General features: G+C 40.2%; 1 protein-coding gene across 2 annotated transcripts in view; it reads right to left on the reverse strand.

Moving 5' to 3' along the window:
* The window catches only part of kiaa1217 (KIAA1217 ortholog), a 109,792-nt gene that overhangs the window by 59,234 nt on the left and 22,729 nt on the right, over positions 1–27,829 (reverse strand). The window contains exon 1 of one of the 2 annotated variants that reach the window (XM_080515334.1): positions 6,422–6,541. The exons of the other annotated variant lie outside the window; for it this stretch is intronic. The gene's annotated coding sequence lies outside the window, so the exon portion shown is untranslated. Of the gene's footprint in view, positions 1–6,421; positions 6,542–27,829 lie in introns of those variants that run through there. 2 annotated transcript variants of the gene reach the window in all.

Here is a 27,829-nt window from a genome sequence, read left to right on the forward strand (position 1 = left end):
CACATTTCCATACACATGCAGATAGCCGATGCAGTGCTCCACTCCTTCCCCTGGCTTCATTATGCATGTAGTGAGATGGTTATTTTGTGATGCCGCCGTGGCTAACCACTGCCATTCACTACCTAATAGCTTTAGCATGTGCATAGCAGCCTGGTGGCTCCAGTGGTCTCAGATCCGGGCGAACTGAAATGAAGCAGGGCATTGTTGTGCTGCTGCCGGCGAGGAAACGCACTCTAGTGAAGGAAAACCTGGCAGGAAGGAAACTTTGAAACAAAGTGCCAAGAAAAGGTGATAAATGCCACAAGGGACAGAGCAGTACGAGCTGGAGTACATGTGTGTTAAGAGGCTGTTTCCCTGCTTCCCTCCATCATTAAACCAGTGGAAAAGCTTTTTTGGAATGTTCTGTGTCCTTGGACTTTACACAGAAAAGAGTGGAGTCTTAGAACGGAAAATCCACGAAAACCACGTACTTGCTGGAATCCCCCATAGATTTGCAGTGGAATGTAATGATAGGCTGGTAAAGCCTATGAGTACCCTATAATATAGATGTTATCTGTAAAGATGAGCTTTAAAATACAGAGTCACTCATGTCCTCCTTTAAACCAAAAAGTGGAGTGAAAGCCTTCTCACTAAGCTAAAATGTAGAGAGAAAAAAAATAAATTCAAAGCTCTGTTGTAATTTTCAGCAATAAACAATAAAATGTAATTAAAATATTTTCACATTTAGGAATGACTTTGCCTTAATTGTTGCCATTATTTCCAAGGAAGTCTTTCAGGGCACTAACGTGAAGCCGGAAGGTAAAGTATTTCATCAAACATTGAAAAATGTCAAGTTTTCTAAGAGGGCTTTCACGACTATAGGGAGTGTGAGTTGGACTACTGGCACAATCTGATCAGAGGTGTGGAGGCACTGAAATGTTCTCATGCAACAAAAATACAATATGCCATGGAATTATGCATTTGAAGATATTCAGCATTTTTGTACATTTATCAAATTCCTTGAAAAGCTCAAACTGAATAATAGATTCATTTTACTACCAAGACACTGGCCAGGTGTCCAGTTGGCATGAAATAAAAACAACTATTATTCTGTGAAGTTTCCAGTAATAAAAATGATAACTATCACAAGAAAGCCACAGGAGGACAAACTCATTCTTAACAAATACAGCATCACTATTCAATCAAGGTTTACTAAAACGATAAAAATACACACTACACCAATTCATATTTTTAGGCGTTTTTGTCCAGATTTGCATCTTCAATAGGAATGAATGGGACTTTGGGCGACAAAGTTACACAGTGGCTGACGGAGTTGTAAAGTATTGAACTGAAGTTAGAAAATACCTGAAGAGGGGCTGTTGTTTTATCCTTCGATGGGATATTTTGGGAAAACAATCCCTTCATTTTTCTTTAATGAACAGTAGCTTACAAAGTTAAACTGTGGCTCGAAATACCAATTATTCCAACCTCGAAATGTCCCTACCACCAAGCGCTGTGACAAAACTGTCCTCAATTGCAATGTGGATTTCTAGTTAAGAAGTGTCACACTTGGATAATCCTTCAACGACTTAAAGTCCTCCGAGTAAAGGGACCTGACTCTGTGCCTTCACGTAGCGAAAATAGCAACTCTCACTTTATGTACCTGTCATTCCATTCAGTCTGGCCCAGAAGGCTTTTCATTTGATACTCTATATTAAACTGCTCTGCGGGGCCTTGTTCCACTGTTTACATGGTCCCGTCTATTTATCAGTCAGAGCAGGAAGGAGTTCTCCAAACAGACCATGTAGAGATACAGGACAGGTTTCCTCAAATCCAGAGGTAGCCACCCAGAATACCTCAGTTTCACAAAAAACATCCTGTGTGCTGCAGATTTCAGAGAATATTTGGGGGATTTCCAGTTTTGTCATCTTGGCCGGGTTTGTCAGGTGGAGAGGTAATTATGAAATCATGCCATGATAATGAGTCATTAGCAAGAAATCAGTTTGGTCGACAGAGAAGATAAAAATAAATAAATAAATAAATAAAAAAGCCAGCATCTGCAGGACAATGGCAAGGCACTGCAGGTTGTTGAACATGATGCAGGGCAGAGTCCAAACCATATTAATTGCGATTAGGCAGCTTTAGGATTCATTGAGGGTATTTGTTTTAATGCTTTAAGATTGAAAAACCTCAAGTGCTTCATAAACTTAAAGAGTGAGAAAAATGTAAGTAAATACACCAGATCTGACACATAAGGGCATCTGTAGGTTGTCAGTTAGAAGGAAACTGAATTCATCTGTGTGACATATTCTGATACTAGTTGTGTGTTATTTTGCCTTAAGGTTAATTCACACTGAAGGCAATCATGGGCAAAATAAAAAAAACATACAGCTTCCGTCCATGTGTGAACAAAGCGTGTCCGTCACTGGGCAGAAACAGCCCTGGGATGTTCTTGTCCGCTGTGGGAGGAACGTTGTCACACCAAATGCCTAACAGAGTAGATGGATGGGAGAGGCGGAGGTGTTTACACCGAGAGAAAAGAGCTCGGGAGGCTAACAGTGACTGTCAGCAGCATTGTCTGCTTCAGTCTCTCCCACCTCTGAGCCTGCTGGTTTCCCTCCTTCTCACTTCTGCCAGACAAGGAGGAGATGGTGAAACAAGATGACTTTATGGAGTAGGTGGAGTCAATTCAGTATGTGCAGCTGATGAATGTCAACGGGGAGTCAACAGTCAGCAGGAATATATATGTAGCCTATTTTTAATGCTAGTAGATCGTCTCCAAAATACACATTTGAGACAATTTACTTAATGTTTTGAAGCGATCCTCCTTCTACAGACCCACTCATTTGACTCAGCATGCTCTCTACATGCAGACCTACATAAAAAAAACTAATTTCGCGTCTTGGCAAATTCTCCCTGCGCTCCACCCAACATCACGACAGGAAGCATGATTTTCCTCTGTGTGTAATCCTTGTCAGCCTACAGCGATGACTGCAGCGAAGCTGACGTCTAACATAAGCTTCTACCATTACCTAAAAGTACAACAATGAGAGACAGGGAACATATTTGCCCTAGCACTTATGCTTTTAAGCACAGAACTCCAGAGTTTTATTTTGGTTTTTTTTGTTTTACCATGAGTTTGTGGTGAGTTTTAGACTTCTTCTAGTAGATCTAAAAAACCTTCAGTTCAAATTAGGCTAATTATGAATTTTAAATAGAAAGAACACCACCATAGAAGAAAGAAAAAAAACCTGAAGATTGACACTAATGAATCATTATTAGTTGAACCACAAATCGCTGTGCTATTAAATAATTTGCTGCTGCTTTCTCACATTTCTCACACATCAATTAAATGCTGCCATCAGCAGCTGACATAAAGTGATTTTTCCTGCATCCAGGACAAATGAATAAAATCTACATGTACAATTAAGTGTGGTCGGATAAGGTAATATGTATCCATCAGGTTACACCCTGGACAGGTCAGTCAGAGTGCAAACACAGACAAGCAGTCACTCATTGACAATAAACCAAATAGGACTGTTGTTTGATTGTGGAAGGAAACCAGAGTACTTGGATGAAAAGCCATTCACACACAAGAAGACCATGCAAACTCTGCATAGAAAATCCCCATTACTGGACATAAATGCAGGATAATCTCACTGTAAACTGAGAGTCTGAACCACTGCATTGCACAAAAAAAGCTTCTCACCTACACTGGAATGTGTAAATATTTGCTAAAAGCTCCATTATATTCACATTGTGGTCAACCTACAACAAGTCTGGGTCAAATAGTCTGAGAAACTTTATATCTTAGTGTAATTTTCAAGTCTATTGCTTTTAGTTTATGTTGGCCATGACAAGCAGGTTCTGGTTAAAGTGCCTGAAATTATTTGAATTCTTTGTACAGATTGGGATTTTCTATTCACCTCTAATTATGTGCAAAATTTACTTTCGGCGGAGTCTAAAAGCAGACTGAACATAAAAGTGTCACACTGTTGAAATAACAGAAATCATACAGTCCTAGAGGGGAAAAAAATTGGTTTTACATGAACTGTAACACCAAAAACTATTTAATGACAATGGTTTGGGTAAACAAATTACACATTTACTTTTAACGTATAAGTTTAATCAAAAAATACGTGTGCTTTGCTCGAATGACATTGGCCATTTAACTTAGGAAAAATACACACATTTTAAAGGCTACTGCAGCTACTTTGGTTTTGAATGTTATAAACCCACAAAACCAAAGGTTGAATTTGTGTCGTGTTTCCATTTAAAATACATACAGTATTTTCTTTTTCTCTCCCTTTCTTTCTTTTTTTTTTTAACCAACAATTTGAGGTCCCCCCTTATGCGGATGTGGTTGATCATATCTATAACTCAACCAATAGGAGCTGAAATGAAGGCTCTGTAATGAGGTTTGATCAAACCTTGGAGCTCAATGAGACGTGGCATGAGTTGGCCCGGGGCCTGGTGAGGGATGACAGCGTGGACAGCTCGCCGAGGAAACACCTGGCCAGGCCCCCACCCCACCCCACCACCCCCATAGGCCTCAGAGCTGCTCGGCCTTGTGCCACTGGCCCAGGTGTGTTTCGAGTCAGCTCAGTGTCCCGTAGCAGCCGTCAAACTCTCAAGCTTGAGATTAGCATCAGCAAATACATCCAGTGCACACTGGTGCTTGATCTCCAGCACCCATTCAGATATTGATGTGTTATGTCTGGACACTGTTGAATGGACAAGCCTTTGTCTGGACATTTTCTAATGAGAATGGACAAATAGAGGCCGCCCATGGTCAGAAGCGACCGTGTACCTTTGCCAATCAAAACACAGGTAAAAACAACTCTGCCTCATATGCTAGCACTTAAGACAAATAGCTTGGCTGAGTTAAACTGGCAGCCAAAGTGCTGCCTTACAGTTAATAATGGTTTCCTCTGGTCTTGTGAGAAACTGACAAGTTGCTACATCAGCAAAGCACAAATGAAATTGGTGAGAGAAAGTCTTAACGCTGTCAAAGTGCCCAAACAAGTGATGAAGGATGAGGTTTGGGGGCTCTGGAAAGGGTGCTGGGATGCAAGATCGTTTGTCTTTTTGACGAGGCCCTCCTCTCCGACCTGTTTACCTTCACTCTCTGCGGGAAGACTGGGGTTGATGTACTCATTGCTGAAGGAGGCACAACAAATCACACCCATCACACCCATCACTGAACATCCAAGTGGTAGAGGGAAGGGCTTGTGGGAAACTTTAGTGACTAATGTTTCTCTTGAAGTAAATACAGAGCAATTGGTGGAAAATAAATACATTTTCCACAACATAACATGGATTTTGCAGAGTTATCTAGATTTTGGTCAGTTTACGATAGTAAACAGATATAAAAAAAACAAAAACAAAAACAAGTATGAAATTAAGCGAGAGCCATACTAACCACATGAATTACTGTGAAATTAACTTTGATTTTTCCATTAGTCTGGGTTATGACAGACAAGCCCTTTCCAGATGCAAATCTACTCAGTGGCGGAAAAAAGTGAATGTCATTCCAGCCATACTGGAGAGCTCCAGACAGGAAAATAGAAGTGTTAGGCCAGTAAAATACCTTGAACTCAACTTTATTTGCAGAGCACAAACAAAGTATACATTTCTAAAAAGTAAGAAGTGGCCGAATGGATCTATGAAGCATGAGTAACTGAGACCCTTAAGTCTGCCACAGTGACATTGATGTTCAGTCTGAAATGAAGAATGCAGCATCAGCCTGGTGGGAAAATGCAGCAATCCGTTTGATCTAGAGACCAAACAGCACCATACAAGGCCAAATCTCACCCACAAAGCCACATTGATTACACTGATGTAATATTTCTGTGATCTTAAAAGGCAGATGGGACAGCAAAGATGAAGAAAAGTCCTGTTCGGCGAGTAAAGTTGAAGTTCTGATTCCAGAAAATGAAAGTAACAGAGTGGGCTGTACTTGGTGAAAGTGACCGTGCTGTTTTCAAGTTCACCCCCTCATGGTCTGACCCTCAGTGCGCTTCTTCCCCATCAGCTTAATTAGACACAGCCACATACACATTAGATGGTCCTCTCCCTTTTCTTTTCTTTTTTTTTTCCTCCCCTTTTTGCTTCACAAACTGAATGGCTGGCTGTAGTTCAAGGCACCACAAAAAAAAAACAAAAAAACTGCAATGCAAAAACAAGCAGCTTTCAGAGCCAGGGGAACCATCAGAAAACAGCACACACATAAAGAATGGTGAACTGAATGCCACAGCAAAACCTCGCGGAATTTCAAATGACATTGCATGCAACAATAACTACAAGCCACAAAATACAAGGATGCGTCAACATTGAACACATGAGCAAGAAAAGGCGTGTTTGTACTCATTGACCATCTATAAATTCACATCTGTGCAAGTGTGAGAGAGTGCATATCCTTGCCTGTGATACAGCTACTCACCCTTCCTCTCTGGCCTCCCTGTAATACAGTAAATCCTGACAGAAAACACAGTGGAAGTCTTTTTCGTCTGACACAACCAGAGTGACACAAACTAGCACACTGCTGAAGTCCCAAAACTTTTTGCTCTCTGCCGGCAGATCGGCACTTCCCCTAATCCCCCTCCCTCCATCGCTCTACCTCTCTCTCTCTCTCTCTCTCTCGCCCTCCCTCTCACTCTCCTACTTATGCACTTCCTGGGCTGCTGTTTATGCTCCAATCAGGCCTTCCAAGAAACTACCCCTGCCCCTCCGCTCCCTCCCCTGGCTCAGCCAACAGCCATTGTTTGGCAGGGGCTTGTCACATGTACACGTCTAAGTAAGTGTGTGGCAAAGGTTTTTTAAACTCTTGCTGCAGCCTGGAGACTCAGTCAAGGGAGGAAGATTGAGAGAGAAGAAAATTCCAAACTGAAAGAGCTGAGTGGGGGGGTTGAGATGGATGCAAGGGTGGCAGACTGTATAAAAACACAGGGTGGGGGCTTTCTGCTTGAATGTCTTATTGAGACAGTAACACTTTTCCAGGGTTGAGGGAAAAGGGGGAGGCACATGTGTTGAGTAAAGGGTTGGGGGTGTGTCTGGAACTTTCTCTCCAAATCCAACAGCTTGTTGTTACAAACCGCAATGAGGCTCCGGTCTTCGAAGCCCCCAGAAAGCCTCAGAGCTCCATAATGAGGCGCCTTTCCTATAGGCTGCCAAGAGTTGTTTTTTTTCTACAGCGATACCCCAACCCCTTCCTCATAAAGTCCCAACCTCTAATTCACGGTTTCACCAAGCTGAAAGAGCACATACATTCCTGCTGCTTCCAGGCTTAGGGACAAAGTAAGAAAAGAGTGGAGGTGTGATGTGGGGGGTTGAAGGGCAGCGGGGTGAAAGGTGACTGGTGGGTGGAGACAGGTTTGACAGAAGTACACTGAGCTTTTGTTGGCGTTGTTAACAGATCCATCAGCACATAGTAACACCTTGAGCACTGCGGAAGTGTTTAGACCGAAGTGAAGTACTCAGGGTTAGTCATTCTTCAAATGTGTGTCATGCTTTCAGAACGAAGCTTTTAAAAACTAAAAGTTCAGAATCTGGGGTAATGATTAATGACAGTGACAAGAGATGGAGAAGAGAGCAAAAGCATTCATTGCGAGTCGGATCCGTTCATTTCTCGATTGTTATAATAAAGGTAACTAAGAACAAGCACTTATTTAGCCTCCCAAAAAACAAGACAATGTAACATTTGAATTAATACATATCAGTGACAGTGTTTACTTAACTATGATTCATTCATGAACAACAAAATATACTTTCAGCTCATTTTCCATCTTCAGCCATATCACAAAAACTTATACTGGCTCACTTCAGCTATTCAGCCAATGTTCTACACCGTTTTATCAAGTTTAGAGTCAAAGTTGCTGGAACCGATCCCAGCCGGTTGTGGGTGAAGGCAAAGACACTTTGGACACGTTAGCAGTCCATCAAATCAACCTCAAATGCAAGTTTGTGAAATGTAGGAGAAAAACCAGTTACACAAAGAAAATCCACACACTCACAGGCAGAACATGCAAACTCTGCTGTGAGGCCACTAGACTACGGTGCAAACCATTTTACATTTTAGTGGATTTATCATAAATTAGCAACATTTTAACATGAATTTGTGTCTTTTTTTTTTTGTATCATTAAATGTCTTCCAAACATGAAGACTGATTTCAGCCGATATGGATCGATTGTTCCACACACTTCACCAGTGCATTTTATGCTTAACAGATGTCACTGAAGAATCAACAAAAGGAGTCCACATCGAGGTGGTGAATGCCGAGTGTCCTTTAACAGAACGAGTTGCCACATGGGTACAACTGATCCAGATGACAGCGACAGGAGAGTTGAGTCAGAGTAGGAAGTCACTCCCTCCCTTTTAGAGCCTGCACTTATTCAATATTGAGCAATGAAAAGAGAGTTTTTTTTCCCACCTGCAGATCTGATAAAAAAAAGTTCCCATCAATCAGTAATATGAATCAATGGGTTTAAAAAAAAAAATCACTTAATATTGAAGCAAAACCAAATGTTTAAAATGTGAAATGATCACAAGCATCAAGTTGTCTTTTAGGTATGTCTGGTGGCAATTTGTAAGCAACTTTAAAACTAATCTTCACCTCTCGCTTGCCTTTCTTTCTCATCAACTGTACTCATTTCTTGGTAGCTCTTCCCTCCTCTAACCTCTCTCTCTCTCTCTCTCTCTCTCTCTCTCTCTCTCTCTCTCTCTCTCTCTCTCTCTCTCCCTCCCTTTCTCTTGTTCTCCGAATGTAAGCCGTCCACTGAGTCAGTGGAGTCACACGGGCAGACTGTGCCAAACCAAATCCAGGAAACATTCATCTTGTTGTTTAGTCTGGGCACCATGTGTTTTAGCGGGGAGGCCGCTCTCCTTCGCCAGCCCCTCCTCTTATGAACACAAGCACAAAAAAACTCACATTGACAGACGAGATGGGGACCAGTCACAACCGTGCTTCTTTGTTTATGGGGGGGCTCCGATGCACAAAACAACCAAACTTCAAAGGAGCACAAAACGGGGCCGACATGAAAAGATCGAGCGTCTTCTGTCGCTCCCTGTGTGGCTCAGGTGTGCCAGTGTGAAGGCTTTGTGCATCAGCATTTATTTCTTCTGCTGCTTTAATCACACAATGAAGGCTGGGGAAGAGATGTTGACTCAGAGCAGCTAACAGACTGCAGGTGCACTGGTGTGTACACAAACAGTAGTTGAATGGTTGTGTTTATAGATTCCTGCATGTGCATGTGCACATGGGTGTGTTTTGGACTTATGTTGCTATGTGAACAAAATGCTCCTTCCTCTCGTTGTTCCTGTACAAATAATATAAACTAAGCCGTTAGTGCTAAATCCGTTTATTGTGGAAAAGGGACCAAAACAAATTGAGAAAAAAACATTAGGGATTTCACAGAGGAGAAAAAAAACAAAAAACAGGTGAGGATTAAATCTCAGGCTATTCAGTTTGGCGCTTCAGTTTGTGCCAATCAGTCACCAACATCCAGATTCTGCTGTGAATTAACTTCGTGTGATGTCAAGGAAGCAGCTGAACTTGATTGTGCATATGTGAAATCACCTGAGGGCAAAGAGGGGCAATGACAGGAAGTGTGTCTTCAGTAGCAAAGTTCAGATTCGGGAAAATAAAGTCAGCACCTCAGCTGTAAACATGTCAGGTCTGACAGTGAATTCCAGTAAAGACAATTCATGTGATAATAAAAGGACTGCAGGAGCAGAGACACCCTGTCTTATCGAGTGTGACGGCTCGTCATGTGACCTCTGCTCAAGGCTGCTGCCAACTCTCATACAATTAGCAGGAGACTCACGCACTTGGCTCTAAACTCATCCACACGCAAAGCTGCAGTGTTAACCTTGATGCTTAAATCATCAAAATTGATGATTGTGCTACTACTAGATTTCACCTAGAAGCATTTTATTCATGTCATTACATATCTGTTGCCCACGATTCTCATACATATCACATTCATGGTTACATTTTATAGTTTTAAATGTTTTGCTGTTCCATTTATTTCAGTAGTTTTACCTCTGAATACACTCAGTTCTCAAAACATTTTGCATTATTGAAAGCAAATATTCAATTTTTTTTCTGTATTTAAATATATTGAGCATGATTTATGTCCCCTATATTACATACATAGTTTCTTCAATTACAAACGTACCCTCATTGAAAGTGTGTAAATCTTCACTGTTTATATTTTTCACAAAATGGACAAAGATCTACTACACATAAAAATAAATTATCAAATTGGTCATGTTAATATCTAAGCTATAATCATGAAGCATGGTAATGAGTAAAAAGCCCAATCATACAAAAAATACAACAGCTGAAAATGTATGAATTAACCATCAACATTTGACTATATATGCTTTTAACATTTTTTTTTTTTTTTTTTGCAGAGCATAGTGGACTATTGATGGTTATCTAGGTCCTAAAATATTTTAGATTTTCAATCTTGTGAACTTTTCTGGTTTGGGTTTGCTGGACATATTTTAGCCAAAGTGATAGAGAGTGCACAAAAAACAACAACAACAACAAAAAAACCTGACAAATTGGCTGCCATCCACCCAGATCCCACTCTAGCCCACGGACCAATCTGCCTTTTACATATATTTAGCCTGAAATCATCTAAAGCCCTAGTGAGCTGCAGCTCTCTATTTTAAAGCCACTTTCATAATCTTCTAGAGGGAGGCTTCAGAGTTTAGCCGATGGCAACAATGGAGCCACTGAACTAGTATGGTTTCTGAGTCAGCATGAAATACTTCAAAAGTGCATTTTTATTCAAGTTTTGAGACGATAACTGCACTGACATGTAAATATCACACTGCAACTTGTGTTTAACAGATATTTAAAGACACATCAGAGCCTGAAAAGACACAACAACTCACACGCTCATGTGGAAGTAGGAGCTGAGTGAATCTGCTGCCATTACGGATTTTATGGGAGGAGAAGTGAAACGGCTATTGATTAAATAAATTAATAACAGCCTGGAGTAATGAGAATGTGAAGTGAAAAGTGTGAGATCAGACCCTGGATGGAGAAGCGAATGTGGCACTATGAGGCCAGTCTGACTGTCGTGTGTCCCACTGCAGCAGTGACAGAAAGGAACAATGAGACATAACTCAGCCGGCGAACACAGCACAGAGGGTCAGACAGGTCACAGGACTCTGTTTCTGCCTATCTGTCCGTCTGTCCGTTGGTCTGGCTGTCTTTGAGTCATTCAGACATGAATGAATTAGAGTGGCAGCGTGCACCAAGATGAGGTGAGGCATCACATGCCAAAGAGAATGTGAGTGTATCATTTGGGGGTGAAACACGGTCAGCGTTGATCCGTGTCCGAGTCCAGCAGAGTCATAAATGAAAAGGAATACGAGAGGACAGCGCCGACTGAGTCAACTAAGACATCGCAAAGAGAAAACAGAACACCACACAGCGACGAGCTTGAAGTTTTGAAAGGTTGGCTTGTTTTTTTATGAGTCTGATCAGATGGAGATGGGACTCTTTCATCCAATAGGATCTTGTTAGACACTGAAAGAGGAATCATGTTATCATTTCATCTATCATTCTACACTCTATCTATCCCGAGTAGGATTTCGACAGCTGGAACGCATCTCAGCTGACATTAGACAAATGGCAGATCCAGGCTGCAAGCAATATATTTCCACAGTGGTTCAATGCATGTTGACATAGCTGAAGCACATTTTAAAGAAACTAGTGCCGATGCTACTAGCCACACTGCTGATAGCTATGGGCATTGCTGCGACCTGCTGGTCGGTTCTGGGTCTCAGAATTGTTTTATGTCTCTACATTCAGCGAACAAAGCTAGCAATCAATGCATATTTCAGCTTCTTTTTTTTAAATTTGTATCTTATGAAAGAACATTCTGAAGGCCAGAATTAACTTTTTAGTGGGCCAGTTTTGGCCCGAGGGTTTTATGTTTAACACTCTTGCACACAGCACTTTGCCAACAGGTTAGTGTAGTTTACTATGCTGTAGTGGCGAGATCCTGTCAACTCACAACAGCATGATCCACTTGAAGTTTGCATGTTTTTCTGCCAATAATCCAAAGATCCACTTGTGTGTGAATTATGTTTGAAGGGAAAGTTGACAAATACACTTAATAGACACGCGCTTGCTAAGGATTTTACCTTTAGACCAGAAAACATTCTAGTCACTACAAATTTGCTATTTGGCACTGGTAGAGAGGAATTGTCTCACCTATGCTGCTCATCCCACAAATGCTTGTTCCTTAGAACTGCGGCAGCATTTCAAAAAGAAATGGACAGTACAATGGCATAAATGTTTCATGCTCAGAAGCAACAAAGAAATAATCCACCAAATAAGAATGTCTTACTTTTTATGTAGCGCTCATAACAAGCTAGTTTCAGAGGAGTTAAAAACACACAATCTTCAAACACATACCATAACTTACATGCATGTTTTGGCAGCAGTTTAAACATAAAAGCTTTCAGAGTAGATACCTATTAGGGGGAAAATGCTTCAAATAAAAGCACACAGGGAAGATAGATAACTTGTAATGATGACAGTGAAAACAATGATTTCCTCTCAGTCGTCTAATGTCAGGCACTGACTGAATGTCAACAATTTTAGCGAAGCATTAAAAATACAAAACAAAGAAGCTTTCATGCATCAAAGTGATTAACTGAGCTGTGATTCAAGACACGAGAGCCAACTTTCAGCTGCTTTCTGCTGATTCTCAGTTTGTGGGCTGCTGTGACAGAGTCTCCGGGGACTGGCGTGAGGACAGATTTGAAAAAATACTAACCCACTGTTGTAGATCCACAACAACCTACCTCAAACAGTTGTTATGATGTGTGGATTATCGACCTTTTATATTTGTTTTTGTTTTTTTTTTATATTTGTAATACCAACTCTGTCAGTAAACCTTACCAGGCAAAAAAAAAAAAAAAAACCCTCCACTGATATGGTTTATTCTTAGTAATCATAAAAAGACAGATGTTTTTTTAAACAAGTGTCGTGTTGTTTTAAAATGTAAACCAGTACGTGACCTTGCATGCAACTCTGGCTTTCAATGTGGTCTTTTGTTTTGACTGCATTGGCAACATTTTGACTACTGTCTGTTGAATAGTCTCTACTCTCAAGAAAAAAAACCCCCAAAAACCCAATTTGAGGTCAAATTAAGCTTCATCAAAGCTAACAAAGAGTCAGTGTGTTCTTGTGCCGCATTGTGCCCTTTAAAATATACAAATTCAGGAAATGCCCTGTATAAATATGGCAGAGCATTACATTCACCACAATGTATGTCAAAATCTAAAATCAGGCAATTCCGAAGGGGAAAAAAAGCAACCAAAAAAAAAAAAAAAAAAAAAAAAAGAACCAACAGAAAAAAAGATAAAACGACGAGAGGAAACATAGACAGAGACATAAAATGAGATGGGTGACAGAAATGCTGGGACAGCAGGTGGTTTAGTCAGTAGATCTGTCAGGTCAGTTTCGTCTCTTCTCCCACCTGGCTCTACATCTGCCCATCTCTATATTTGTCTCCCTATTATGCAACACTTTCAAATCATTGCAAGTGCAACCCAGCAAGGAATAATTGTAAATACTTTTTGTTTTTTGTTGTCATAGAAATGTGCTCCCTAATCAGGTTTATGGAGTAATAAAAAGCATTTAGCTTAATTGTGTCTGGCCCTTGAGTGCACTTTGGTGCCTTCAGTTGAGAGACCAGAGATATTAGTCTTAATAAAATGCATTTGGAATGGCCAACAATAATAAGAATAAAATATTTATCAAATGTTTTATGCAATGTCGAAAGAAAGCAATGGGCAGATATGCCATTGTATAAACACAACTTTTATAGCTGTGCTGCAATTGTGCTTAAAAATATTTAATATGCAAAACTCATCTGAAAGGAATTTGGATTTAAAGCAGCCCTACAGACATAAGCAATTTGCCTATCGATAAAAGCACACTTTATTGGTACTCTGGAAAATGTTTCAACAATGAATAATTGATGATTGCTGGTTGTGTATCACATTAAGTGCCAGCTGTCTCACTGTGAACTGTGGGCTTCAATCAGCAACTTAGCATACCCTTGTTGACTTCCCATTGATATGAGAACGTTCCCTGTCTGCCTGTCAAAGGATTACAAGGGATCGCACAACAACAAACAAATGTGTTATGAAATAAGCAGCACAGAGAAACATTTGGTCCCGGTTACAATTAATATTCTTCCTTCGAGAGCGTAAAGAGAGCTACAAAGAAGAAGGTGAAAAAAGAAGAGAAGTTTGAGTTGTTTGTTTTGACATCTTTGTGAAGGGAGGGAGGATGAACAGAGCTAACACAATAGAGACTCAGCACTCGAACGATTTTTCTAATGCAAGCGGCAATTTTTAGTTGAAAAATATTATAGTGGTGGGCACTCTCGCTTCGTAGCAACAAGTCCTCACTCTGAGTCCTTGTTGACCTGGGAGGCTTTTCTGTGTGGAGCCTGCATGGTTTCCCTGTGCATACATGGGTTTCCTCCCACAATCCAAAAACACACATTACGGGCTAATGTGTGTTTCTAAACTGTCCGTATATGTGCTTGTTACAGTGAGTGGTTGTCCTTGTCGCGATGATGGAGCGGTGACCTGTCCAGGTTTTAAAATGCCTTCCTCCATAGCCAATTAGGATCGGATCCAGTTGGATACAACAGTAAGGAAGATTGATGGATGGAAGTTATCTTTGCCAACAGCTGTTGGGATGCATAAGCAATGAAAAGCATGGTTATTCTCGTACATAGTGATTAAGTCTGTATGTCAATGTGGAACAGTTACACTAATGGTGTTGCACTAAAGATTATTAGTGAATCGCACCCTCAATAAAATTTTCATCATGATTTCCTTCTAGAGAAATATCATCTTAGGAAACGTCATCCATATCCTGTCCTCACCCAAAGCAACAAGATAAAGGCAGGATGGATAGATGGATGGATGGATGGATGGAAATGGCATGCCCCTAACATCTGGATTTTTTTTTGGAGGATGATGACAGTAATATAAGCAAATAAGTAAAGACATGCTGTAAATCTGTTGAAAAACAATTTAAGTACTTTATTGTATTCACAATGCTTCCAGTATACAGGCATTCCAGCTATGAAGCGACTCTGTAATTTTGTAATTATAATGTGTTAGAACGAAATTATACTATTTAGTAACAGCTGTTATTATTTCCAGGAACTGTGAGCGACTTAGAAGTGAATAATAATCAAACAAGTTGTGTAAATTACCCTTAATATGGCAATTACAGCCAGAAAACTATACTGTTGATAGAAAAGAGAAAATTTTATTTCCCATCATTTTCTATTTGTAAACCTTTTTTTTTTTTTTTTTTTTGCAACAACATAGTGGCCATGTTTGATCCCTGTTTCTGGCCGTTTGAGCAGGGTATATTTGAGTAGTGGGGCAGGCCTTCCCAGCGGTCAATAGGGAGCTTCAGGACCCAAAAAAAAGCCTTGTGTCAACATGAGTATTTCCTCCCAATTTTACAGAATAAATGATTGAAAGTGGAGGCTCATCCCTCTAACTTCTGATTTGGTTCAACAGTGTGAGCAGAGATGCTCGGGTCAGAGCTGTCAGCAAACTCTATCCGCCCAACATCTGTTCCCAACAATAAGCCTGCAGGGACAGACACGCTTCAACACTGGAGCCGTCACCACCCAGACACTTAACATGCACCATCTCTCCTCGTCAGACTCTTGATCTGACTGTGGACATGTTTTTATAATATTGTGAGTGTAAAACAAAGCGAGTCAAAGCATTACACTGGAGGGATACGGGAGTTGTCTGCAAGCTGAAATACACACCCCTGTTTCTTAAAACTATGTCTGAATTCTGTTGTTATGCGTGTCCGGCCTGTCCTGCTTCAAACCGTCTTTCTCTACAGTCTATCTGGTCAAAATAAATCAAATATTCTATAAAGCAGGGATGTCAGATAAGACTTTCTGATGACTATCGCTGCCATCTACATTCGTCTGCTGGGTGTCGCACAAAACTCACGGTCAGGAACGATCATGACGAGTGGCTTTTAGGTCGAGTATAATTCAAGGAGACAATTGCAGCTCAGGGAAAGAATTCATAAACACTGGAACTGAACAATTGATGATTACATAGCATAAATAATCAGACTTGAAATGTACTTCCACAGTCACTCTCAGAGCACTCTTAAAAGTATGGGGGTAAAAGGATTAAATCTCTTTATTCCGTCACTCAGTTGAAGGGTCGATTCAATTTGCTCCCACCCAGCCTTTCTCTGCTCCATAAACCGATAACAAGTTCAACATTTTTCTTTTTTTTTAGATAAGTGGCGCAAATAAAAATGAGACACAGAAATCTGGGGAGAAATCACTTGTTGTAAAATTACCATGTGTGCCATTTTATTTTTATTCTTCTTTTTCTAAATCTCCCACTGTTAATATCAGTTCAGGAAAATATCCCTTCATTCTTCCCCGTGAGCAAGCTGCACTTCTCTCAGGCTAAACTGCTGCGTCAGACTCCTGATGGTTTTAGCTGTGCAGCTGAAAAGCATGCATGTCTTAGCAGTGACTTCATCACACAGCCAAACAGCATTATTCCCCCTTTAGAAAAATCCCCAGATTTAACAGTGGGTGGGGGAGGAGTACATTTGATCTCCAATTCAATGTTTGTGATGTTTAATGCGCTAAGAATGTACTGAAAGATGCTCAGAGGCGCAGGGCGGCTGTCAAACCCATCTGACTGTTTCACATTTAGGGAGGAGAAAAATTGCGCAGAAAAAGTGAAGCTTTTAGTCACAGCCTAATTGAACAAGTTGTGTTCGCAGGGATGAAATGAATAAGTGTCAAATCAAACAAATCTGCACAGGGGACATAAAACTATAGGAGGAAAAGTGTGCAGAATGAACCCAGTTCAAGCTGAAATCTTCAAGCTGTGCAGCTGGGGGCGCTACTGTACATGCCAGGAGAGATTGGAGCTACAACATGGAGGAGCAGAAACTCCACACACTTTAGAACAGACCGACATGCTGTGATGTGAACTAACTGCCGACTATTAAAGGCTGAAAATGACAGATTCGTTATGTGGCCAGGAAGTGTGTTTTATTCCTCGCCGCATTAAGTGCAGCCGAGCAGCAGGAATAAATCTTTCTGTGTGCTGGTAGCGAACGGCACACATGCGACATGTTTTACAGCTTTGCTGCTCCACATATCACACAGACATGTCCAGGTGAAGAGCAGGCACCGTGGGTAATCAAAGGTTAGGATTTTTATAAAGTGAAAAATAAAACAGTTGATCTGAGATTGGCTCAGTGGTACAAGGATGGCCACAGGGAGGTCGGATAAAGCTCCGACCACACATTTGAGGAGAAAAAAAATGGAAGCAGGTGTCATGAACGCACCATATCCTCTGCATTGTCTGACGCTGAAAGCATATGCGACCAGGAATTTATAATTCAACTGTCTGGTGTTACAGCTGTGTTAATGGCTTCCGAGCGAGGAGAGGATGTCCTCTGCGTCTGACCCTGCGGGACACATGTCAATTACAGCAAAACGTCTCTCTTTTTTTGCTGGCAAATGAGGAACATTTCAAACTGACTCAATTACTTCTGGCTTGATCCAGAGACAGTCTGCACACGCACAGCCACCAACTGGTTGAACCTGGTATCATTTCAGGTTCTCTTTTACACTGCACAGACCTTAAGAAAAGCACTGACTGTGATTTAATTGGCGCACCATAATGAACAAGCACAACGCTATCTCTTTAATTAATTTATAATGAATGAGATTACTTTTACTTTTAACCCTCATTGGAGCTGCCATAAGCAAAGATCATGTCTGACTGTCAGGAAATGGTTCATCAAATCGAGCAATTCTAAACCCTCCATGTGCTGGAAATTAAGTGAAGACATGCAAGTTTTGAATAACCTTTTAATTACAGTAAGTACGTAGAGCCTGAGGCAACTCATAAACATTTAGAGACTCAAAAAGGCTTCTCAGTCACTCTCCCTCAGCGCCTGGCACCTATTTCTTGAAGTTTGAAGTGAAGCCACACACACATACATACACACAGGCACACACGAGTAACCGGGGGAATCTGGAACAGCGTGCTTTAGCAAATATACCGACTCTGAATTTGTGCAGCGATGGGGTTGAAACACTTTTCTTGCAGACATGAATGCATGAATTATCAGTTTCATATTTAGACTGTGAAGGAGAAGTTTTCCTCCCTTACAGCAACAGTTGATTCCAGGGAATCTAATTTATGTCTCTGCTTGAAAAACCTACAGCTGAACTTTGTGCCAAAAGACGAATTCATTCAGTGCAACAGAGCCAGTATTTATTACCCGTGGACCGCAGTCAAAATGTCGGGCACATTTTCTTTTGCATTAAGCTCAGTCGCCGCAGAGAAACAGATACTGTAAGGGTCCATTAAACTTCCATAACAACCAGACAGGTAACCACAACTGTAGGTAAACAAACTGTATGCTTTGCATTAATTATCAGACATGCATCTTTACTCACTACACGCTGCAACATGTTGGCCTGCCACAGCACCGCAGCTGCATGTCAACACATACAAAGATACACAGATGAGCCATGACAAAGCAAGGCAGATGAAAAAAAAAAAAAAAAGTATCATAAAGGCAAAGTTTGGACCAGCTGTGTCTGTCTTTTTTTCTGCTGCAGCTTTTTAATTCCTCTTCCTCATCTGTCTTGCTCTCTCTCATACAGAGAGAGAGAGATAAAGAGAGAAAAAGAGGCCTATACATCAGTGAGATTTAATACCGCCTCATTCTGCGCTGCACTCGCATCACATGGTGTACATCATCAATAATCTTTACGAGCGAGAGCCTTGGGTAAAACACAAGAGAACATGTTGCTTGTTATTGGATCCTCAAGCTCCCAATCCTGCATCTCAGAGTACTCTTTACTTTCTGCAAATAGCTGGGGCACAAAAATTAGAACGTCAATAGTAATAGAGCAGCACAGGCTAAAAAGTGATGTGAAAAGGTCATTAATGCGATAAATTTAAACTTTTCTCACATGTGCAGTCTAATTGAGTGACAGGAGAAGCTCCATAAACAAGCTGGGTGTTTAAAAACAACATTTCCTTTTCTCCTGGTTGTTTGCTGAGCTGCGTGACTGTCACACGAGATAATGTATGTTCCCAGCCTTCTGTCATTCTCAGTGCTGGAAACTGGGGCAGACGAGGGCACTTCTGAGGCACTAAAAGCTGCTGTGGCAAGAAAGCAGCGTGGAAGACAAGAGAGTAAAGTCAAAAAGAAAATCCAAAATGACTGTGATGCCTCAGACATGTACAATGCCTCCATTTATGAATTAGTCATTCGAAAGGAGAAAGAAAAAAAAGTGAAATTCATTGAGTTAAAGTGAGATGTTCATATTCTTGAGGGTGAGCCAAAATGTAAACACACTGTCTGGCTTTAACAACGAACAGAGACATGCCTGTTTTATGTTGCTCAGTTTCCTGACCAAAAACCACAAATACGCTTTTCAAGAGATGACCTTAAATTGCACAACCTAAAGGAGAACTCAATTTCAAGAGAGCATCGCCGAGACACTGATTTGCCAAGTGGCCTTTGGAAATCAATTTTGCAGTATTTCAAACTGAAAAATAATAAGCGTTTTCTGTCTTTACACAGACCACACAAAGCATGCAGATAGTCCCACTGAAATCAACTCAGCAGCTGGACAAACAGCAGGGCTTCCATCAGATTTCAGGACATAGCTTTGAAGCTTGATTTTCTTTTTCAGCATCGTCTTCGATACAGATTACGCCGAGTACTTCGTTTAGATCAGCAGGTATGAGGGTGTCCTGATGCTCACACTTTTCAAGTTCACTACTCTTTGTGCTGACTCAAAACACTCTTAGGGCACAAGGAAGGAATACCTGCTGCCAGATGGAAAGATATAATAGATCTAGAATAAATCTGGTTTGGACTCAAAATCAAACGACAGAATAACTGCAGTTCACATAAGCCGTGCTTTGGCTTCTGTAATGTGAAGGACAAATACTGATGCCAGGAATCTCGAAAAAAAAAAGCTCATTGTGACCTCACAAAAGTAAACGGACTTTGCGTTTGACCTTAATTCACCCCAGAATAAAGCCACATCACATGCTCTTATCATCTGACAGAGCGTACAGCAGGGGGCAGTTTCTCTTCGTGGTCATGTGGTCTTCCAATTCACAACCACACACTGACATGTAATTGAGTTTGAAGAAGGAATCCTTCAGCAGATTAAAACGCCCCTGGTTTGTCTTTCTAACAGGACTGAGATGAGAAGTGACACAGTCCAGACATGAGAGAGGAGATAATAAGAGAAGAAAGACACTCCACAAGGCATAAATGATACTTGTCCTCCCAATCATTTTGGGCTAAGGATATAAATAACTGTTGGTGGGAAAAGTCCCTTCTTGCAGTGATAAAAATATATCTGAATGCTGTCAAGCTGAGCGTGTCCTCCTGGAAAAGTGGGACGTTCCAGAAAAGTCTTCAGCATAACTTGAGTTTTGGCGTTAAAAGTCGAGATTAAAAAAAAAAATTACCCACTAATGCACAGATAATTTATTCTTATTCTATCGTTGTTCATCCTCACAAGTGTAAATTACAAATCTCATCTCATCGCTTCAGAGAAATACTCTCACCATGCTTTATTGGAATGGCAGTAATGATCAATATATATTAACACAACTATATTTCACAACTATATTTGGGAACGCCTGCATTATATCCAGTGACTTTAAAACTTCACATAGTTATTTCAGGTAGTATTGCAGATACGTATAAGGCTGTACGCAATTTTCTGAAATTATGAAAATTATGAAATACATAAGATTTCTATTTCACATTTCTTCTCATTACATAAAAGCCATTGTGTTATATTCAGGTAAATATTTTGCAAATAGCACATTATGTTGTCGGACATCAACACTCAGATGTGTATCAAATGTGGAAAATGAAATGGAGAAACTTTTACAGAACGTCAAGGATTTTTTTTTTTTTTTGCACATTTAGTAACAATTTTAAAATATATGTAATTTTGGTCAACAGTTTATAAATATCTGTGCCATATAATCATGTTTATTCTTCCCTCGCTCTTCTGGCTTTTTCCACGAGTGTCTCATGAAAGTTTCATGGGTGAAAATAAAGGCTTGCACAGCAAATGTGCAAAACCTTACCGTGAAAGCAAAATCCAAATGGTAAATGGATTATAATACTTTATCCTGCTTTACAGTCTCAACATTTGTTTTTTAAAGGATCAGTCACATTCACCAAAATAGTCAGGCATTCATTCACACAGTCAAAATTGTGAACAAGGTTGTCATACACCATCAGGGGCAATTTGAGGTTCAGTATGTTGCCAAAGGAAACCTCGGCACATGGTCAGGGCAAGATTGAATGAACAACCTTGGGATTGGAGGACACTACCAAGTCAGTCACTGCCAGCTATACAGAGTCATGAGTTTCACTTACAGTAATTCACCTATTGGTTGATGAGGAACTTCGCTGTCTCTTTTACATCTGGATGCTGTAAACTGGGAAAGAGGAACTTCCCGACTGGTAACTTTCCCACTTCATCAGTAAAATATTGACGCTAAAAACTTGAGCAAATTACAAGAGTGAGCCAAAGTTGAAAAGTATCAAGCTCAAAAGATCTTCTTGACATATTTTTCCTTAAAAAGTCACCAAAGTGAATATATAGCGTTAGTGAAACACTAAAATCATCATAAATTCCACATCTCAATGCAAACAGTAAATATTTCATGTATATTTCACATTAAATTAAACAGTCTGAACTTGTTCTGCTGGGGGTAAACATGAAGCATGAATTTTGCAAAGATTTGCAGTATTTTGATGGTCATTTTGGAAGTAAAGTGAAATTCAAAAGAGGATTCTAAAATCAATTTGTTTATCTTTAATGTTGCATGAGACCATATTTGTCGCCTGCCTTGAACAAATGAGATTGTGTGCCCACTTTAGACATCCTGGCAAACTCATTCTCTATCTTTGTGGTCGTTTTTAAACATCTACCCTCAATGCCATTATCATGTTTACCTCTCTGCAACAGACTGAATTACCATATTTAAAGAAAGTATTGAGCAATGCCTTTAGTTTTATCTTAACCTTGAACTGAGTTCTGGTGAAACGTGCTGCTAATTTGTATGCTACATTGATACAAAACCTTTTTTTTTTTAATAACCAAAAACAAATATTTCTGCATGTAGATGATTACGAATAGACTCGGCATCACTTTATGTAATTGCAATGAAATATATTAAAGAAAAAGAAATGTTTGAAGGAACATGTCCATGTGAAAGAAATAAACACAGCAAGAGTTTCAGTTGAATTCGTCTGAACCAGGAAGATAAAAATGTGCAAATGTTTGACAGGACGTGCATTGGCGAATTACTTTGAGCACCAATACATTCACATCACATCACGTTTGCCTGAAGGGTAAAAGACAGCTGAGGGGGAGACTTATCGATCATCTGCTTACTTCCCCAACCACTCCACTCGCCCTAGTTGGGTGAATTAACCACATTTAAACTTTGGACTACAAGACACATAAACACATATAACACTGAAGAACACAAAAACAATCTTATGTTGACATGTCGAGTCGGAACAAATTTCACGGCACATTAGCAGCATTAGCTTTGAGGATGTTGCTGCGTAATCAAGCCAAATGACAGTTATAGTTAAGATAATAGTTAGAATCAGTTGGACATAAACAAGTGAAAATGCTGAGTCGGAGCAGCTATGTGGGAGATTAAGGCCTTTGTTTTATCTTTAATCTGACATGCAGAGAAACCCAATTCCCTCCGCTGTCTCTCTTTGAGAAGTGCACAGCCTCGGGAGTTAGAAATAAGCATTGTTGCCCCGAGCTGCAACCCCGAAAGAAAAACACACACAGACCAAGCGGGACATCTCGAGTACCCACTCATGAGTCGTCACGTAACCAAAAGTCTTTCGTCTTGCTCAGTTGTCCAGTCATGATCTGTTTTTATTTGATGGATGACTCATTTTCTTAACTCAAGATTCCAGCCCAATGAACCCACCATTAACTCACCTCTTACACGTCTGATGAGTGGACTTTGTTTCAACCACTGAGTACTTATTGACCAGCCAAGGACAAAGTTAAGTTGTCTTTCACAGCTAAGAAAACAACATTGTCACTTCCTCCTCTGTGGCCTTTGGAAGAAATGCTGAACTTTTATTTTAAGATGTTCCTCATCGAGTCAATAAAGGGACAAAAAAACAAAAAAACAAAACAAATATCTCAGCAGGTTAGAGGAACTGATGTGGAAGAATAATAAATGCTATCTCCTTCATTTTGTCATATTTTATGCTCACAGTTTAGATTTTCCACTTTTGTGCAAAAACAGCACCTGTAATAATTTCCAGATATATTTCAAGGAAACACTGCACTTAGTTACTTTTTATGATTTGTTTAATATTACACATTTCAAATGTTCAACTTGATGTGATTTGATAATAGATGTACACGATGAACTTTAATCCCTCTATACACACAAGGAGACAATCTGTGGCTTACCACATTTTTAAATGTATTAATTCCAAAGACGCTTAAAACATCACTTATTAGGCAATCTCTAAAAACAACTTTTGAATGTTAAGAAAACAGCTCTCAAACAAGCATTTATCTCCTTAATGGAGTAATTTACCCATTATTATAGGTTCCTCTTCATCATTCATGAGTCAGATCAGGTCACCAATGAGTAGAACAGTTTCATAATATAACCAACAACAATCTTTTCCAAGCTCTGAAAATGTTCTACTGTTTACTTTAGCTTTTTTCCATCACAGAGTGGTTATAATGCATTTGTTTTGGAGCCATATCTATTCTCACCGTCATATTGATGACGTTCATAGGAATCTTTAGTATCCACACTATTATTGTACCATGGTGAGACCCACTTGAAAACGAGATGTCATATCTCAACAAGTTATCTGTGGAAATAAAACTATATGATCCGCAGTGATACCTGCACCAAGATTAATTTGTAAGTGTGTGTCGGACTGTGTCGCTGTGTATCTCCTGGAATAGACTGGTGATGTAGCCAGGGTGTACCCTACCTTCACCAATAGACGGCTGGGATTGGTTCCAGTATCGCAAACTGGATAAAGAAGTATGTAAGATAAATAGAGAGTTAGCTCTCAATTTTTGTATAAAATGTTATCTCCCTTTCACAAATTCTGACTTCTGAAACCTCTTCTACAATATAAAGCAAATCGACCAAATCCTTGCTATGAAACTATGATTTTTCTATTCAAAGTGAAAGCAGGCGGCTTGTTTAGAATCAGCCCCTTATTCAGGTATATGAAATTGTTAAGTCAAAAGGGGAGGGGGGCTACAAAGGCAAATCAACTTTCAGAAGAAACATTTTCTTCAACAGTTTGCCAGAAGGAGAAGGGAATTCTGACAAATTTGATCTGCTTTAGTGGATTATTTGTATTCTTAAAAACTTGTGTATCTTGTCTGATAGTTGTTTAAAAAAACAAAAGCGAGAGAGATTGTATTTAATGTAATCCCTAATATTGGCTTCAGTCGCAGAAAACTGGAAAATCACATCTCAATCCTTCACACTCATTCCCATTACACAAAGCTGGGTTTTCCCCAACTCCTCTAAGTAAAGCAGAGTCAGTAAAAGAAGCTTGACACAGATACTCACCATTCACAATGATTAACAGTGAGTGTTCGAGCTAAAGTGGCAAGCTGTTCGGAACAGTAAGCATGTATAAGCACGCAACACTTCCCTCCCCCGGTGATTCACATCTATATGCTGTTAACACAGCTGTCAACAGGTCGAAATGCACACCTGAACCAAAACTCTTCAGCGCCGTAATAGCCTCTGACACTTACAAACAAGCTGAAGCAACGCTGCACATACTGATGTGTTAACAGGTCTCACAAAATCACACCAGGCAAGAAATAACAAAACACAAATATTTGTGCCTGCATCTTGAGCGAGTTGCAAGACAAAAAATGATGACACCCCCACATCACATACCCACTCCTCCCAGCTCTGCCCCCGCATCATTCTCAGTTCCATTTATCGCCTCCGTTTCTCAATCAGCAGAAGGTGAGGTCACCCTGAATATGAGCTGTGACTTGATCTCGAGAACATCTCAGAACAAATCCCCGCCTGATAGGTCATCGGATCAAAGGACCCGCCTGATTATACACGAGCTGAAAAACTTTCAAGTTGGTCTCGACACAAAGACAGAGAAGTATGGGGAAGGTTTGGAGACAGCAAAGATTGATGTGAGGGCAGAAGGCAGGTCAAGTCAGTATCGGCTAATGTTTTTCCCCACCTTAACCTCTCCAGATGTTTGTATCAGTGCAATTGAGAGGACACTTAAAACCATCCTCAATCATCAAAGTGAAAAAGGTTGAAGTGAAGCAGCGTATTACAAACCAATCTTCACATTTCCCCCCTTTAAGTGAAACGTGGATCTGGTGGGTATTAAAATGTGATCTCTCATGAACTACCTCCTGTTCTACTTGGTCCAGGATGTGCCCAAATGTTAACTCTTGATTGATGGGCAACTTACCTTATGTTCTATCAAATTACTTTTATCACTGTATACACTAATGTCAACATGAATGTAAACTTAACTGTACAAGACATATTAATTCCTAAATGGAAGAATTAAACAGACAACAACCGTCTGGCTGACTAGAAGCTTGTTCTTATAGTACACAGCTCCATTAAATCATTGAGCTCAATATCATCAATCACTGCATTTACATGACACTTAATAAACTACTTTAATATTCCATGCAAACATGTGACTGAATTCAATGTTTTTAAGGCTGTACAAAAACTTGTTCTGAGTTTTCTTCGTGTATACAGATATATGCACTTTGCCTGGAGCAGAATAAGCATGAGAATTTACTGCTAACTGTAACAATGGCAAAAAATAGTAAAGTTTGCTTTATGAGCGAAACATTGACACACTTCATGTCATCTGAGCTCACTATTGGCTGTTGTTGTGGTATGACGTAGGTCAACTGAAAATGGCTCAGCTTAAACAAGTTAACGCTATTTATATCACTACCTAACATAGAAGAGGCGAAACAATTGTCTAAACGTCCACTGTAACATACTGACTGATGTTTGTGTACACAGTATTAACAAAAAACTGAATGTCCTATAAATCAATGATTTTTGGGGATGTGGCAGAGAATATGTGGACGGGGCTTCATCAAATCTTAACTTTAACCCAATTCAACACTATTGAGAAGAATTTTAAAAGCTAGATCTTATCAGCCAGCATGAGCGCCAGACCTCACTAATGCTTTTGTTGTTGCAAATCCTTAAAGCCAGGCTCCAAATCTTTTGGAAAGCTTTCTCAGAAGGATGGAGGTTTAACAATCAAATGCTGGTGTGATGTTTGGGTGTGTGCATCCTTTTTATTTGGGGGGGGGGGGGGGGGGATTACAGTATGTGTCTCTGATAGTGGCTGGCACTAATCTTTAAATGCACATTCAGACTTGGAGATGCCTGAAGAAACAAGCATAAACGTTGAGGAGAGCCTCAGTGTGAAGTTCGAAAGTATCAGAGGAAAACTCAGCTTGAGTTTGTACTTGAGCCTTGTATTATACCCTCTATGGACAGAAAATGTCAAATATATTTTCCTTTAGATGGAGGCTGTCACTTTAAGAATAAGATTGGGCCCTTTGGCGAGCAGCAGTCAGCGCTGAAGCTTTCACACAGTGGAAATGTCACCTGTCACACGCGCTTATTGTCTGCCAGCACTGTGTGCATCAGCTCCATTTGACCCTGCGCGCCTGTGCTTTAGCTGCCGTCATGCCCTGTAACTGGCATTAGCCGGGGATATGGAGACCTGGCACAGCCAAAACCCCCCGCATTAGCCAGCCTTGTTTGTATACAAGTATAAGCGAGAAGGGAATATGATGAGCTACCCATTAGCCCGCCGCAAAAAGGGTATTTAATTGTGTTGGCCTATTTAAAATCGAAATACTTAGGCTGCAGATAGGCTGCAGATTGACGCCAACAGCATTTTCCCAAAGTGAATATATTGCATGGCATGTGAAAATAAAGCATTACGTATATCAAATAGTTTGGGAATAAAGTCTACTGTATAGCTGACTTTAAGAATGACTGGTCAGCTATGGCACTGTTTTTCAGTGAGGGACTTCAAAGTTACTATCCACAAACATGCAGACTTCTCCCAGCCTCCAAAGGAAGAGAGGGAAAACAAAAATCACACTTGAAAATGCACAGTGGGAATGCATCAAAATGCAGAAAAAACCCACAGTTCATTTATTCTTTTTGATGGCCTTTTGTGGGCTTATGAGTGTGTGTGTATATGTCTGTGTGTGCTTGTGTGGGCGATGCTGGCATCATTCAACAACCGATTCAGATGCTGTCAGACACAACAGGAGGAAAAGAGACAAACAAAAATAAAGAGGGGGTGAGGGAAGAAGTACAAAAAGTTAACACAACAAAAATAATGGGAAACAAAGGCATTAAAAGTACAGATTACCATGTACTTTGTCCTTAAGACACAAAGGGGTTTAGGTTCATTTTGTATCTTTTCTTTTTGGCAGGAAAGGATCTTTAACTCCATGAATGTTGTTTCAGCTCTAAAAATCAAACAACAAATGAAGCAAAGGGAAGCTGACCGTCACCCCTGAAGTGAATCAGCTCTGCACAAAGCCCATTTATTTGTGTAAAGAGGAGACTGGAAGCAGCGCAGACAAGAACATCTGGTTTCCAGTACAAACCTGCCCCCTTATAACCCACAACCTGTCTTTACCGCACAGA

The sequence above is a fragment of the Blennius ocellaris genome, assembly GCF_963422515.1.
Source record: "Blennius ocellaris genome assembly, chromosome: 19".
Taxonomy (NCBI): domain Eukaryota; kingdom Metazoa; phylum Chordata; class Actinopteri; order Blenniiformes; family Blenniidae; genus Blennius; species Blennius ocellaris.